The following is a 16,200-nucleotide window of genomic DNA, read 5'->3' as shown; positions in this document are numbered from 1 at the left end:
GTTTTTCAACACTATCACAAGTGCAAAAAGTGTTTTTCCACACTAATACAAGTGCAAAAGTGGTTTTTCAACACTAACACAAGTGCGAAAAGTGTTTTTTCCACACTACTACAAGTGCAAAAGTGGTTTCCTGCACCAACACAAGTGCGAAAAGTGGTTTTTCAACACTAACACAAGTGCAAAAAGTGTTTTTTCAACACCAACACAAGTGCGAAAAGTGTTTTTTCCACACTAATACAAGTGCAACAGTGGTTTCCTGCACCAACACAAGTGCGAAAAGTGTTTTTTCAACACTAACACAAGTGCGAAAAGTGGTTTTTCAACACTAACACAAGTGCGAAAAGTGTTTTTTCCACACTAATCCAAGTGCAAAAGTGGTTTCCTGCACCAACACAAGTGCGAAAAGTGGTTTTTCAACACTAACACAAGTGCGAAAAGTGGTTTTTCAACACTAACACAAGTGCGAAAAGTGGTTTTTCAACACTAACACAAGTGCGAAAAGTGGTTTTCCACACTAATACAAGTGCAAAAGTGGTTTCCTGCACCAACGCAAGTGCGAAAAGTGGTTTTTCAACACTAACACAAGTGCGAAAAGTGGTTTTTCAACACTATCACAAGTGCAAAAAGTGTTTTTTCCACACTAATACAAGTATAAAAGTGGTTTCCTGCACCAACACAAGTGCGAAAAGTAGTTTTTCAACACTAACACAAGTGTGAAAAGTGGTTTTTCAACAATATCACAAGTGCAAAAAGTGTTTTTTCCACACTAATGCAAGTGCAAAAGTGGTTTCCTGCACCAACGCAAGTCCGAAAAGTGGTTTTTCAACACTAATACAAGTGCGAAAAGTGGTTTTTCAACATTATCACAAGTGCAAAAAGTGTTTTTTCCACACTAATACAAGTGCAAAAGTGGTTTCCTGCACCAACACAAGTGCGAAAAGTGGTTTTTCAACACTAACACAAGTGTGAAAAGTGGTTTTTCAACAATATCACAAGTGCAAAAAGTGTTTTTTCCACACTAATACAAGTGCAAAATTGGTTGCCTGCACCAACACAAGTGCGAAAATTGTTTTTTCCACACTAATACAAGTGCAAAAGTGGTTTCCAGCACCAACACAAGTGAGAAAAGTGGTGTTTCAACACTAACACAAGTGCGAAAAGTGTTTTTTCCACACTAATCCAAGTGCAAAAGTGGTTTCCTGCACCAACACAAGTGCGAAAAGTGGTTTTTCAACACTAACACAAGTGCGAAAAGTGGTTTATCAACACTAACACAAGTGCGAAAAGTGTTTTTTTAACACTATCACAAGTGCAAAAGTGGTTTCCTGCACCAACACAAGTGCGAAAAGTGGTTTTTCCACACTAATACAAGTATAAAAGTGGTTTCCTGCACAAACACAAGTGCGAAAAGTAGTTTTTCAACACTAACACAAGTGTGAAAAGTGGTTTTTCAACAATATCACAAGTGCAAAAAGTGTTTTTTCCACACTAATGCAAGTGCAAAAGTGGTTTCCTGCACCAACGCAAGTCCGAAAAGTGGTTTTTCAACACTAATACAAGTGCGAAAAGTGGTTTTTCAACATTATCACAAGTGCAAAAAGTGTTTTTTCCACACTAATACAAGTGCAAAAGTGGTTTCCTGCACCAACACAAGTGCGAAAAGTGGTTTTTCAACACTAACACAAGTGTGAAAAGTGGTTTTTCAACAATATCACAAGTGCAAAAAGTGTTTTTTCCACACTAATACAAGTGCAAAATTGGTTGCCTGCACCAACACAAGTGCGAAGTGTTTTTTCCACACTAATACAAGTGCAAAAGTGGTTTCCAGCACCAACACAAGTGAGAAAAGTGGTGCTTCAACACTAACACAAGTGCGAAAAGTGTTTTTTCCACACTAATCCAAGTGCAAAAGTGGTTTCCTGCACCAACGCAAGTGCGAAAAGTGGTTTTTCAACACTAACACAAGTGCGAAAAGTGGTTTTTCAACACTAACACAAGTGTGAAAAGTGTTTTTTTAACACTAACACAAGTGCGAAAAGTGGTTTTTCACCACTGACACAAGTGCGAAAAGTGGTTTTTCCACACTAATGCAAGTGCAAAAGTGGTTTCCTGCACCAACGCAAGTCCGAAAAGTGTTTTTTCAACACTAAAACAAGTGCGAAAAGTAGTTTTTCAACACTATCACAAGTGCAAAAAGTGTTTTTTCCACACTAATACAAGTGCAAAAGTGGTTTCCTGCACCAACACAAGTGCAAAAAGTGGTTTTTCAACACTAACACAAGTGCGAAAAGTGGTTTTTCAACACTAACACAAGTGCGAAAAGTGGTTTTTCCACACTAATACAAGTGCAAAAGTGGTTTCCTGCACCAACACAAGTGTGAAAAGTGGTTTTTCAACACTAACACAAGTGCGAAAAGTGGTTTTTCAACACTAACACAAGTGCGAAAAGTGGTTTTCCACACTAATACAAGTGCAAAAGTGGTTTCCTGCACCAACGCAAGTGCGAAAAGTGGTTTTTCAACACTAACACAAGTGCGAAAAGTGGTTTTTCAACACTATCACAAGTGCAAAAAGTGTTTATTCCACACTAATACAAGTGCAAAAGTGGTTTCCTGCACCAACACAAGTGCGAAAAGTGGTTTTTCAACACTAACACAAGTGTGAAAAGTGGTTTTTCAACAATATCACAAGTGCAAAAAGTGTTTTTTCCACACTAATGCAAGTGCAAAAGTGGTTTCCTGCACCAACGCAAGTCCGAAAAGTGGTTTTTCAACACTAATACAAGTGCGAAAAGTGGTTTTTCAACATTATCACAAGTGCAAAAAGTGTTTTTTCCACACTAATACAAGTGCAAAAGTGGTTTCCTGCACCAACACAAGTGCGAAAAGTGGTTTTTCAACACTAACACAAGTGTGAAATGTGGTTTTTCAACAATATCACAAGTGCAAAAAGTGTTTTTTCAACACTAATACAAGTGCAAAAGTGGTTTCCTGCACCAACACAAGTGCGAAAAGTGGTTTTTCCACACTAATACAAGTGCAAAAGTGGTTTCCTGCACCAACACAAGTGCGAAAAGTGGTTTTTCAACACTAACACAAGTGCAAAAAGTGGTTTTTCAACACTAACACAAGTGCGAAAAGTGGTTTTTCAACACTATCACAAGTGTAAAAAGTGTTTTTTCCACACTAATACAAGTGCAAAAGTGGTTTCCTGCACCAACACAAGTGTGAAAAGTCGTTTTTCAACACTAACACAAGTGCGAAAGGTGGTTTTTCAACACTAACACAAGTGCGAAAAGTGGTTTTTCAACACTATCACAAGTGCGAAAAGTGTTTTTTCCACACTAATACAAGTGCAAAAGTGGTTTCCTGCACCAACACAAGTGCAAAAAGTGTTTTTTCAACACCAACACAAGTGCGAAAAGTGGTTTTTCAACACTAACACAAGTGTGAAAAGTGGTTTTTCAACACTAACACAAGTGTGAAAAGTGTTTTTTCCACACTAATACAAGTGCAACAGTGGTTTCCAGCACCAACACAAGTGAGAAAAGTGGTGTTTCAACACTATCACAAGTTCGAAAAGTGGTTTTTCAACACTATCACAAGTGCAAAAAGTGTTTTTTCCACACTAATACAAGTGCAAAAGTGGTTTCCTGCACCAACACAAGTGCGAAAAGTGGTTTTTCAACACTAACACAAGTGTGAAATGTGGTTTTTCAACAATATCACAAGTGCAAAAAGTGTTTTTTCCACACTAATACAAGTGCAAAAGTGGTTTCCTGCACCAACACAAGTGCGAAAAGTGGTTTTTCCACACTAATACAAGTGCAAAAGTGGTTTCCTGCACCAACACAAGTGCGAAAAGTGGTTTTTCAACACTAACACAAGTGCAAAAAGTGGTTTTTCAACACTAACACAAGTGCGAAAAGTGGTTTTTCAACACTATCACAAGTGCAAAAAGTGTTTTTTCCACACTAATACAAGTGCAAAAGTGGTTTCCTGCACCAACACAAGTGCGAAAAGTCGTTTTTCAACACTAACACAAGTGCGAAAGGTGGTTTTTCAACACTAACACAAGTGCGAAAAGTGGTTTTTCAACACTATCACAAGTGCGAAAAGTGTTTTTTCCACACTAATACAAGTGCAAAAGTGGTTTCCTGCACCAACACAAGTGCAAAAAGTGTTTTTTCAACACCAACACAAGTGCGAAAAGTGGTTTTTCAACACTAACACAAGTGTGAAAAGTGGTTTTTCAACACTAACACAAGTGCGAAAAGTGTTTTTTCCACACTAATACAAGTGCAACAGTGGTTTCCAGCACCAACACAAGTGAGAAAAGTGGTGTTTCAACACTATCACAAGTGCAAAAAGTGTTTTTTCAACACCAACACAAGTGAGAAAAGTGGTTTTTCAACACTAACACAAGTGCAAAAAGTGTTTTTTCAACACCAACACAAGTGCGAAAAGTGGTTTTTCAACACAACACAAGTGCGAAAAGTGTTTTTTCCACACTAATCCAAGTGCAAAAGTGGTTTCCTGCACCAACACAAGTGCGAAAAGTGGTTTTTCAACACTAACACAAGTGCGAAAAGTGGTTTTTCAACACTAACACAAGTGCGAAAAGTGGTTTTTCAACACTATCACAAGTGCAAAAAGTGTTTTTCCACACTAATACAAGTGCAAAAGTGGTTTTTCAACACTAACACAAGTGCGAAAAGTGTTTTTTCCACACTACTACAAGTGCAAAAGTGGTTTCCTGCACCAACACAAGTGCGAAAAGTGGTTTTTCAACACTAACACAAGTGCGAAAAGTGGTTTTTCAACACTACACATAAGTGCGAAAAGTGGTTTTTCAACACTAACACAAGTGCGAAAAGTGGTTTTTCAACACTAACACAAGTGCAAAAAGTGGTTTTTCAACACTAACACAAGTGCAAAAAGTGTTTTTTCCACACTAATACAAGTGCAAAAGTGGGTTCCTGCACCAACACAAGTGCAAAAAGTGTTTTTTCAACACCAACACAAGTGCGAAAAGTGGTTTTTCAACACTAACACAAGTAGTGTAATAATGTTGCTTCTGGGACACCTCCGTTTAACATGTGAAATCCCTATCTAATGTCATTTACCCCCTTGTCTTTTTCAAAAATCATAAACACCTCTATTTCTCCCACCCTCATCTTTATAAACCTTTTGTCTGTAGTACCTATCCTTAATGTTGTTCATTAGACCACTCAAACACTACAAATATTTGTTTTCTCTTATAGACCTATCATCCTTCTTCTACATATCATCTGGCAGATTAATCTTTGACCCATTCACTTCCATATTAATTCTTTCCCTCCCTCATTGCCCCTAAACACCTATATTTCTCTCACCCTGTTCTTTACGAACCTTCTAACCTTTTGACATGTTATCCTTATTCATTAGACCACTTAAACACCTGTGATCCTTCTGACCTCATGGACCTTTTAACCTTTTACTCTTAATATCATCTGGTGAATATAACCCACTCAAACAACGACCCTACAAATATTTGTTTATGCGTGGGAAATAATTTAATTCTCCTCCAACTTCCATCACCATACTCAAACCTTTTTTTATTAATTCTTCGCTTTTGAGAAATGACGTTGTTTCAATGACTTGGATAACTTCCCAGAAAGATTTCATTGTCTTATTTCCTGTTATTCACACACGCTCAGGGCTTCCCCGAAATGACTGCATGTCGTCATTTCAAGAAAATACATTTTGTTCATTATAAAAGAACGTGTTCAATTCAATTTTGATCATTGGGGATCGACATGTCTTACTACTCCATCCTTTACTCTGATAAAGAAGAAGAATACTCACCAAGGTAAGTTTCATTTAAAATTAAAGTGTTTAAAGCTTTGTATGGGATTAATTATACAACAAATGACTTAATATTCCTTTATCTTTACAGCAATGCGAATATCCTGGCAGAACTTCAAACTGGTTGGAATGAAAATACTGCAGAATCTCAAGAGTTCCACAACGAACTGAATACGGGTTTGAATAACCTACCTCCGAGATGGTGGGCTCAGAATGAATTCAATGTTTCACCGTTCTTAGAAAATTCACGTGAAAGGTATGATAGAAAATAAAAAACGAGAGGTGTGTGCATGTGTGTGTGCATGTGTGTGTGTGTATGTGTATGTGTGTGCATGTGTGTCTGTGATTAAAATAGAGAGATCGAATTGTGAGGAACAGAAATGAAAAAATGAGATTGTGTGTGTGTGTGTGTGTGTGTGTATGTGTGTGTGTGTATGTGTGTGTTCTTGTGTGTATGTATCTATGCATGTGTGTGTGTGTGTATGTGTGTGTGTATGTATCTGTGAATGTGTGTGTGTGTGCGTGTGTGTGATGTTTTGTCAAGCTTACTTCAGCATAGTAATTTCTCCTTATTTTGTTTGCAGCCTCGAAGACCAAAGCTTGGAGTGGGACGATTTTGGACTCCATAGGAATGGTTATTTCCTGTCATCCTGTGATATCCTTAATTTTCATCTCGACGATCTGGACGCTAAGCTGGATTTTTTCGAGGTAAGCATGTGTGTACGTGTGTGTGGTTCACCGTTTATAATAGGTACACCATATCCCTGCGCATCGTAAGAGGTGATTCAGGGTTGGTGTCAGGAAGGGCATCCGACCCTATATTAATAATAATAATAATAATACATTTATTTTGTATAGCGCTTTTCAAGACGCTTTGACATGGAACATAAATATGAAATAAATATCTCTCCCCTCTTGTCTTTAATAGAAAGAGATTCAAAACCTGAAGACATCTGCTGAACCAACCTTTGACTTGTGCTGGGAAGAAATTGATGACTTATGCTGGGGAGAAGTTGAATGTATACCTCAAGAAAAATGTTTTAATAATATAAAGATTTTAATGTTTTCAATATTTATATATATTTGTTTTGTTTACAATTATTTAATTCTTAATTACAAAAAGAGAATAAAGGAGGGAACGGGGAGGTGCACCCCTGCCAAAGACCCTTCACCCCCCTCATCCCACCCCTCCCCTCCCCTTGTGTGTGTGGGGAAGGTGGGGGTGGGATGAGGGGGGTGAAGGGTCAAGGGTGGGGGTGCACGGAGGGTGGGGGATGATGGGTGTGGTCTGTGTGGGCGGGGTCTGTGTGGGCGGGGTCTGTGTGGGCGGGGTCTGTGTGGGCGGGGTCGGTGTGGGCGTGGCTTATGATTTTTTATTTATTTAATTTTTTTTTATTATTACCACAAATTAAATTAGCTAATATGGGTGGGGTGAATAGAAATGTTGTTTAATGAATTATTAGCTTTGTTTTTTGTAATTCTTGCGAGTAAAATGAACCCAAGATTTCTTCTTGATTTATATCATTTAATTTGTAAGTCCAAGGGTTTGTAGCCATTACATCAACGATTATAAATAATTCATTAGTCCATTTTTGTGTATAACCTTTCTCAAAATGGCTTTTCCATTTGTATATCCTTACAATATCACCAACTTTGAACTTGGGCTTTCTCAAATTAATCTCCTTTTCATATTCTAATTTTGTAAATGTTTCTGATGGTTTTGATTTTGTTGATGAATGAACTGTATTGTTGTAATCATCTACAATATCCTGAATTAAATACACCCATTTTTGAGAACCGAGTTGTGTGAATTTTTTATATAATTTCTCTTTCAAAGTACGATTAAAACGCTCAATAACAACTGCCTTTCCTTCATTAAAGGTACTGTATAATTTAATACCCTTCCCCTTAAGAAATTTCATGAATATTTTGTTATAGAACTCTGTTCCCTCATCAGTCCATAACTTCTTTGGTTTCCTTTTATCCTGATCAAATATTAGCTTAAAGGCTAACATTAAAGTATCACCCCTTTTATTTTTTAAAGGGACAACCCAGGCAAATCTACTCCTCAAATCAATAACGGTTAAAGCATACCTGTATCCCCTGTCATTATTCAATTCAATTAAATCAGCGGACCATATGTGGTCGGTGTATTTAGAATAAACCTTCCTTCTTTTAAACTTTGTGATTATAGGTTTGTGTAATTCTTCAGCCAAAAGCTCCTCAGTCTTGATGACATCATTAGAGCCTAATAGTTTTTTGAGGAATAACCAAGACCAAGTTTCAATTTAGCATTTATCAAATTTCTCACAATAAACCTATCAACTTTCTCTCTCAACGTTGGATTTTGTATCAAAGACAAATTATACAACATTTCGCTGTCGGCTTTATGTTTTTCAGTCAACGTAGTGGTTTTCCCATAAGCAATATCATGCTTCATACACACTTCGTCAACCCTATTTGTAGGTTTAGACCAAGGTTTAGGATTGTCAGCCTCATCTAATCTTTTATCCAAGTTTGTTCCTGGACCACAGAAAGAATACCCTGGAAGGTGTAATTCCCCTGGAATTCCAGTTGTTGTAAATTTACTTCCTGACAGAAACTTTTGTATGTCTCCTCCTCTTTTAGGAGAGATGAATTGGCACTTTTTAGAGCCACATACTTGACATATTCCTTTTTGATAAACTCTATTATTTTTAGCTTTAACATAAGAGATATTTTTAGATTTAGTTTTCTTTTTACATTTGAGACAATAACTCATATTTATTTATCAGAAAAATTCCGACAGAGTATCAAAACCTTTTTGGTTTTCAACATATACATTTCAATCTTTATTTTTAAAACATAAAGAATCCTAAGGAATGCCTTCACTCTCTCCTCCATTTATTTACAAATAAAAACTAACTAAAGTCAATGACACCAACATCATCAATCACATAATCTTTTCCTTCTTCTTCTTCTTCTTCTTCACCACTTTCTCGTTTAAATCTCTGAAATTGAAGACATTGACGTTCTTATTTTTGAAACCATTATCTTCATAAGAGTTGTTAATTCTTTAATTTCCTCTTCGGTGCGTTGAGATTGATTTATTTGCTTTAATACACTCAATCTTTTATGAATCTCAGTGATTTCCATCTTTTTATATTTTTCCTCCCTCTCTCTTTGCTCCCTCTCCTCCTCCTCCATTTTCTCCCTCTCCTCCTTCTCCTTTTTCTCCCTTTTCTCCCTTTCCTCCTTCTCCCTTTTCTCCCTTTCCTCCTCCTCCTTTTTCTCTCTTTTCTCCCTTTCCTCCCTCTCCTCCTCCTTTTTCTCCCTTTCCTCCTTCTCCTTTTTCTCTCTTTCCTCCTTCTCTTCTTTAACTCCTTCCTCATTTATCTTAGCAATTTTTGATATCAATATTTTCACAGCATTCATTCTTTCTTTATTTTCCTCTTCGGTGAGTTGAGATTGATCTTCTTGCTGTAATACATCCACTCTTTTTTGAATCGCTCTGATTTCCATCTCCCTCTCCCCCCTCTCTCTTTGTTCCCTCTCCTCCTTCTCTCTTTTCTCTCTTTCCTCCTTCTCTTCTTCAACTCCTTCCTCATCCCTTGCTACCCTTGAGTTTGAACCCCAAAGAATATTATACATATACTCATCTGGATTTTGAGATATTCTTGTATCTATAATTATTTTTCTCATAATAGGATACCAATAAGATTTGTTGACGATTTCTAAAAGAGTTTTATATTTCATAACTTTGAGAAGTTCATTTTTATTTAATATTTTAAACAAGTCTCTATTTGTGGGTTTAACAATATCAGTATAAGGCCAGTTTTTTATGACAAAATTCCCATGTATATGCTCCAAATCATAAGGTATGTAATACCGAGCACCCTTTTCTTGTAGGTATCCTTGAATACAAAAATTATAATTCTCTTGTAGTCTTCTTCCTGCCATTTATGTATCAGAAATATATGTGAGATTAATATTATGACAGGTAATACCACCCCATCTTCCCACTACCAAATCGGTTTGTATTCCTCGGCTTTCTATCCTTATCTCATTACCTTCCTTCTTTGTCATGCGAACCATCGCTATACTATCATATATTTTTATTTTCTTAAAATCACGTATTTGTTGTTTACTAATTGTACTTCCACATAAATCCTTATCCTCACCAAGTGGATAATATTCTTCTTTACGAGACTGATTTAAATCATGTAGGTCTTCTATGTTTATTGAAAAAGACCAATTATACCCTAAATCAGGCATATCATACCCCCATTTATTAATTCGCATATTAACTAAATGTCCTTCTTTATAAAATTCAATTGTAAGCAGGTAGTTAAATTCAATGAGGAAAGGTGTATGGTCAGTATAACCAGGTGTTGTGGTTGTAAATTTTACTTCTTTCACAAAACGTGCTGTTTTCTTTAAAAATATATATTGTGATAAATCACTTAATCTAATTAAGTCATTCGCATCTGTAGGGTTTGGATAATTGATTAATTTATAAGTATTCTTCATATTAATATTTTTACTTACACTATATTTTTGTCGTTCAGCCTGTGCCTTTGTATAATAATTTGATAAATCAATATCCTGAGAGGATTTTCCAAAGATAGAACCATCTTTTCCAACATAGGTCATTTATATTAGATAAAAAATGATATCATAAAAATTTTCATTATTGTTGAGTTGAAATAATACATATAAACATAATTGGCCACAACATTTAGAATTAATTTCTTGAACTTGGAATGTTTGATAAACACCATTCTGTAAGAATTGTATTACTTCAACAGGTGGTGGCATACCATAACTATCAAAATAATATTTATCCTGACTATTATGAATACAAACCCAATGAGAACCATTCTGTGTGTCTAAATTCATAATAATATTCTTTGTATTCTTATTTATATGTATTAATTCATCTCTCATACAAATAACCACATTATCAATTTTTAGTGTTTTACAATACTTAGCTAGTTCTATATTTGATGTTGTATTCTTTCCAAATTGTTTAAACCATTTATCCATTTATTTATGAGAAAGATACAATCCATTACCCCGTTTAGTTAGTTTAACACCCGCTTGAGCGATAGAGGAAAGCATATCTCCAACCAACAATCTAGCTTTATCAGGTAGACTTTCAAGTTTTTGAGCAAAATCTACAATTACACCACTTCCACTAATTTGTTTCTCCAACTCCTTGTTATGTCTTTCCAATTCTTTTTGAGCTTTTAGTTGTGCCTTCCTTTCGTTAGCAGTTTTTACCGCTGCTGAAATACCACCAGTCAATGCTCCCGCCGCACTTAAACCAGCAAATAAAGGAATTAGAAACGGGAGAAATCCTCCTCTTGACTCATCTATTGAATATTTCTTTAACATAGGTTTCGTCATTTTAATTTTAAGTGATCCAACATCATTTAGTGTTTTTACTTGTGTGTGTGTGAGTAAAACATCAATTCTTACAGCTCCTTTTCTTTGAATTGTATTAACATTAATAATACAAGGCTTTTGATTTTGAATACAAGATGTTAATTTATTAAGATTGATTTGATTAACATATACCCCAACCATTTATTTATGAGAAAAAACCTATGTGATATTAATCATAACACCATTATCTGTATTAATCTGTAATTCTGTTTCCTCCAAAAGCAAACAATAAGCATCAACTTCTTCATTCTCCCCTCTTTCAATGTATAGAGAAGTATCCACTCGATTAGACTTTATAGTTTCCTTTTGAGAACTCAGGTCAATTGCGTAGATTGTATATAAACCTTTAAATGCAACCATATCCAAAATAGGATCATTATTACCATTACTTTCACACACCTTTTGGTAGGACTTGTAGGCTTCCGCATAATCATTTTTTTCCCAATCAATTTCCAATCTATCTCGCGGATAAAATGTGCCATCAAGAGAAACCCGAAGTTGTTTCACCTTAGCATTATCACTCAGCGCATTATTCTTATTAGTACCGTCCTCTCCATCTGGTTTTTTAAAAATGAGCCAGAGGTATCGTGGCTTTCCTTGAAGAACACCCAAATTCCAAGTGTAGGTAGTGTGTTCCAGTTTAACGTGTTGACATCTTCTTTTAAGGTATGATACATTTAGCGGTTTCTTTGAGTTAAGTCTTCTATTTAACATCTCTTCCGTTTTAAGATTAGGAGTATATTCACTGATATACCAACACAAATCATTAATAACAAATTTATTATTTTCTCCAAAAGCATTTTCATCCCCAAAAAGCAACCTATTTACATTATCATTCCTTTGTAGTTGAAATCTAATTTTAAGCCCATACAAAACTTTATCATAATCGCAAAATCCAAATATACCTTTAAGAGGTACTGCTACGGTAAAACTATTCACTGCTTTTGTTTCATCATTATACATTGACTTCCTTTGACTATAACCAGGGTCTGCGTTTGTACCCGTTGACATATCAGGAATAAAACCTTCAACAGCTCCCTTACCCATTCTATCACTAAACGAATATAGTGTAAATTTCATCATTTCAGATGTAGCAGAGACATAATCAACCGCTTCAACCTCTTGTGTTCCAATATACAGGCGGACACTATCAAACATTTTCCAGAAGAAATCATTTACGAGTGTAGCATTAGTATTATTCGCAGCCTTAGTGAATTTAAATTTACACAGCAAGAAACTATCAGCTATATTCAAGTAAGTTTGTTGATTATTTATTTCAAAACTTTTTGTTCCGTTTGAATTCCAGTCTGTTCCTGTTATAGCATTTACCTTAAAATAGTCTTCCTTTTTAGTAGAGTTTGAAATGATAATCGTATCATCCAAATCATAGATACTATCAATCGCTTCCATACTTGTATTTATATAGCATTAAAATCGTTGAAACCCTGACCCAAGTATTTTAATGATTTTTTGTCGTTCTTGTGAAGATAGTTGAGTTTTACCTTTTTTAATTTCTTTGATTGCTTGTAATTTATGAGACTCCTTTTGAGCATCTTTTATACTCTTTATAGCACCCGCAACGGAGCCCACGGCAGAAGCAGTTGAACCAATTAGGTCTTTATGTTTAAGGATGGTTGAACCAATACCCATTAGAGTATCAATTATCCCATCTCCTTTATTTCGAAATTGATGACCTACACCTCGTTGTCTCTTAGGTTTATAGTATCCTCTACCCACATACCTTGTATAGTCTGGTGAAAGGAACATGCCCTCCCCTGTAATTATTTTATATTTTCCCAACTCGTGTTTTCTCACAATAACCATTATTTATTTATTGAAAAACTTCACGTAGGTGAATTCTGATGGATATAATTTCATCATTAAAGGATATCATACGATTATCTTGGTCGGTTATCCTAAAATTTACTCTGTATATGGTTTTTCCTGACACAGGTAAATAGACAAGATTTTTTGGTTCCATATTAAATTTATAACCAATCGGGGTTGAGTATGCACTGAATGAAAATATTGTATTTGTTCTTATTCCATCGTTATAAGCACCATCAATCAAATCACAATGAATTAATACTGAATTTATACCGGAGGATATTTGGATAACATTATCACTGTAAAACGTCCCGTTATTTTCAATCTTTTTTGAAGAGAAACCCAATAGCTCTCTAAACGAATTTTCAATCGTGAAATCAACTTTATAATTATTTTTAAGTTTAATAGTTGATTTTGAAGTGTGTTTTTGAATATCTATTACAATATTTTTTGGTTCATCACCTTTTTCTTTCATAAGGCGAGAGACTTCTGAAGATATTTGAGAAATCTCGTAAGCTCCAGGTGAAACAGTTATAGTTTTATATCCACTTCCTGGATTATAACTAAACTTGCTGTTTTTCTCTGTGATATTAAACAAGGTATTATAAGTTTCCATCGACAATAAAGATGCCTCATATGAGGTAAGGGGGTCAAGTTGTAGTGGGTAAGGGAATGAAGCTGTGTAATCGCTCGTTGTGAAATTAAAACTAAGAATTGTGCTTCTCATCTTATTTAATATCTAATAAAATATCTTTGTATTGACATTTATTAATTATTTTCATGTTCATCAACTGATCTAAAATGGCTGAGGATTCATTAAAACAATTGTTGTTTCCAGCCTTCTTACTACCTAACAACAATAATAGCCTATTAACTAATTGTGATGGGTCATTTGGAAGAAAACTAACACCCGAACCAAGCTTACTTAAAGCATCAATAATATGTTTCTCCTTCTCATTCTTCTTACTTTTACCAGCAACAGAAACTCCATAATCAAGTGCATTTAGCAACTCAATATATACCCTATCTTCCTCTCTTTCCATATCAAGTGGTTCCTCAAAATATTTTGAACCGCTGAATCCGGGGTTTGTTAGAAGAAACATTAATCTTGGAGTTAATTTAACATTTGGTTGAGTAGAACTCAAGAACATCAATTCATCATTAAATATCAATACCTTTTCTTCCACAAGATGAAACACTGCTGGTTCTTCTGTTGGAATGAGACCTGCTCTGGTTTTTGAACCCGCCGAATATTCATTGTTTTGAAGAGCTTCCACAACATAATTAGGGGGTTGATTTACCTCCTCAAGTTTCCGAAATAATCCCTCGTCATCATATTCTAATTCACCAAGTTCTTGTTTTGTTATCTGACTAAAATCTTTGAGCATTTGAAGTTTTTTCGGAGTAAATTCTACCGTGGGAACTGTAGGGTGTTGAGTTTTCAAAAGTGGTTTAAAGAATTTCTCTTGTTTTCTTTCAAAGGCTTCTTCACCAGTTAGTTTCTGTCTCCGTTTCTTCTTTATCTCTTCCTGTTGTTTAACAACTTTTGAAACTAATTGTTGATGTTCCTTAAACTTTCTTTCTCTTTCTTCGGTATTCATTTTCTGTATTTATTTATTGAAAAATATCATTTAGTATCTCATCTTGTTTCACAACAATATATTTATATTTTCCAATCGTGTGTTTCATATAATTTTCAAATTCTTTTTTACTACATAACGTAGAGCAATTATCTCTCCAAAAATTATTTACATCTATTGAATTTAACTTAAATAAAATAAAAGTATTGGCATTGTTTCTTATTGAGCGTCGAGGGAGTTGAAAATATGATTGACTAAGATATATACAATTACAAGAAGAATGTCTCCCTCTTGTATAGTAGCTATCCATTACTGTTTGGTTTCTCTCATTAACACAATCATCAAAGATGACGAGGTTCTTTTTTGATTTATCTAAATCTTGAGGTGAAGGTATATCATCCGTATTATCACTGAGAATACAAGTTATGGGTTTCGATTTTGATTTCTGTGTATCACAAAATAATTGTATTATATCATCAATATTATAATCATTTAGTTTGTTTTGAAGTTTAAATAAACCGATAATGTCTTCCTTTTTAAGACCCGCATTAAAACCCTGTGAGAGTAGTTGATACTCGGGTTGAAAACTTGACTTTGTAAAAATTATTAAATTATCATAATCTAAAAAATTAGAACCAAGGAGCATCTTTAAAAGTAAACAGGTTTTTCCACATCCGCTTGAACCAACTATTAGACATCTCAATGAATTTGGAATGTTTTTATGGTTATTAAATTTTATCTTATTTTCCCAAACGGGTAAAAAATCATTCATTTATATATTTGGAAAACAAGTTATCCAACTTTTTTTGAGCTATTTGAGAAACTCTATATTTTATCCTGAGTTCGGGTTTAATTTCAAAATAATCCATTATTTTATTTATATAGTATCTTGTATTAACATTTCCATTAAAATTATTTTGAATAATAAATATCATTAAACCCTTATACATTTCCTCAATACAATTAGTCTCTTCCCTTGAAAGAAATGGTGTATTATCATCACAATACTTAACATTCATCTCTCTTATTAATCTTGTAAAGTAATTCATTTTTGGTTCTAATTTAAAAGAGTTATATATTTTTTTATATTTCTTATTATCATTAATTAAAATTAAATCACAGAAAATACATTGTTTATATGAATCCTCATCATTAAGCCCCACTCTATCACAAGCCGGACAATTCTCTAATTTATCATATGGAGAGTCTGGAAATTCTAAATATCCTTCAGAACTTATCATATTTATGTGGTAAATTTTTACTTAAACTAAACGCAAGTTTATTCATTAATAAATACAATGTTTCAAAGCACAAAAGACAAATTTCAATCAATCTCTACTTCGGTGGAAGATATAGAAAAATATGTCAAAGATGTTAAATTGAACAAAGATAAATATGGAAATTTTTGGGTAAAACCAGTTATGGAAAATAACATGAGCCCCTCTATTTCATTTAAAGGAAGAGCTCTAACTATACCTGGAAAGACATCCATTAAAGTAAATCTAACAAAAGTTTCTCCT

At 34.5% G+C, this 16,200-nt stretch overlaps 1 long non-coding RNA gene across 1 annotated transcript; it reads left to right on the top strand.

Moving 5' to 3' along the window:
• The first annotated feature begins 6,003 nt into the window (after positions 1-6,003).
• LOC144889276 (uncharacterized) lies at positions 6,004-6,984 on the top strand. Its single transcript, XR_013621678.1, has 3 exons — positions 6,004-6,102; positions 6,431-6,554; positions 6,775-6,984. It is a non-coding gene; the product is annotated as an uncharacterized LOC144889276 (long non-coding RNA).
• The last annotated feature ends 9,216 nt before the right edge of the window (positions 6,985-16,200 follow it).

The sequence above is a fragment of the Myxine glutinosa genome, unplaced genomic scaffold (assembly GCF_964187855.1).
Source record: "Myxine glutinosa unplaced genomic scaffold, kmMyxGlut1.1 SCAFFOLD_2188, whole genome shotgun sequence".
NCBI classification, from domain to species: Eukaryota; Metazoa; Chordata; class Myxini; order Myxiniformes; family Myxinidae; genus Myxine; species Myxine glutinosa.
Note: the sequence above shows the minus strand (reverse complement) of the source record. Positions and strands in the feature narration are given on the sequence as shown.